This window comes from Hibiscus syriacus, unplaced genomic scaffold (assembly GCF_006381635.1).
Source record: "Hibiscus syriacus cultivar Baekdansim isolate YM2019G1 unplaced genomic scaffold, ASM638163v2 tig00001728_pilon, whole genome shotgun sequence".
NCBI classification, from domain to species: domain Eukaryota; kingdom Viridiplantae; phylum Streptophyta; class Magnoliopsida; order Malvales; family Malvaceae; genus Hibiscus; species Hibiscus syriacus.
This window is the reverse complement of record NW_024061884.1, coordinates 898,277-899,609: the sequence shown is the minus strand read 5'-3', so window position 1 is coordinate 899,609 and position 1,333 is coordinate 898,277. Positions and strand designations below refer to the sequence as shown.

General features: G+C 45.2%; 1 pseudogene; it reads left to right on the top strand.

Moving 5' to 3' along the window:
• The first annotated feature begins 219 nt into the window (after positions 1-219).
• Positions 220-1,123, top strand: LOC120132469 (annotated as a pseudogene).
• The last annotated feature ends 210 nt before the right edge of the window (positions 1,124-1,333 follow it).

Sequence of the window (1,333 nt, the reverse complement as noted above, 5' to 3'; positions counted from 1 at the left end):
AATTATTTATATGATGAGGAGCCATGAGATTAAAACAGACTCCAAAAGAGTAATGATATGGAGCGGAAACGTTCCAACTGCATGATATAATACTGACATGTGGAATGGAGGTTAGAACAAGTCGGGGAGCAAGCATGAAATGTAGGCACATTCTCCGTAAGCCTCGAATATAAGTAAAGGCATAATGCCCAAGTGGTATGGCAGGATTAAACAGGCTTTGTATTAATCAGCTTTCCACACCGAAATGGCTGTGACTAGGAATGCTAAATCCGAAGCCTACCTCCTCTTCGTTGCTGCATTCTTCCTGCTGGCCTTGTCCACTACCTCTACAGCATTAAACATCACCAAAGCGCTTGCAGATTACTCTGAGTACAGCAGTCTCAGCAATCTTCTCAAGCAGACAAAGCTGACCGAAGCAATCAACCATCGCCAAACCATTACCATACTAGCCCTGGACAACGATGCCATCAAATCCATCGCCAACAGGCCCAACGATGAACTTAGGGAAATCCTCATGAATCACATCATCCTTGACTACTATGATAAGGAAAAGATCCAAAAGCTGGGAAAGAAAGTGCTCTTCTCACCACTCTGTATCAATCCACCGGCTCGGCTTCCAACCAAAATGGTTTCATCAACCTTACCAGGATAGCACCAGGAGATGTTGTGTTTGGTTCAGCCACCAAGGGTTCACCACTAGTTGCTAAGCTTCTGGGTTCCGTCATTTCCCAGCCTTTCAACTTATCAGTGCTCACATTAGCACACCCATTGTGGCTCCTGCCTTTGGTGATCCCATCCTTCCTCCTCCACCACCACCGGGTTCCAAGCCACCGGCCTCTGCTCCCAAGAAGTCCAAGTCTAGCAGTACCAGCGCTCCTAGCCCAGATGCCGAAGATGAATCTGCGAATGAAGATGAGGTAGACTCCCCTTCTCCATCCGATGCACCAGCTCCATCTCCTAAAGCCGCCAAGAGGAAGTCGCCCCCCAAACCCAAAGATTCTGATGACAATGATGAAGATTCTGAAGCACCTTCTCCTTCCGCTTCCTCTAGGGTATGTGGTCATGGGTAAGCGTTGCAGTGGTGATTGGATTGATAGCCTTCTAAGTAAGTTACGCTACTTGATGACGTGGGGAGCCAAACTAATTTAAGCTTTATATTTTTATATTATAACGAAAGCCGGGCTTGAGGAAAGCCTAATCCCCGTTATGAGAATAACCGAAACACAAAGGAATAATTCATTATTCCCATTTACCTGCTTTTACGATGTAATTGAGAATTAGTAAATTCCTATTATTTCTGATAGAGAAATGGAATCCCTACATGTGTTTATCA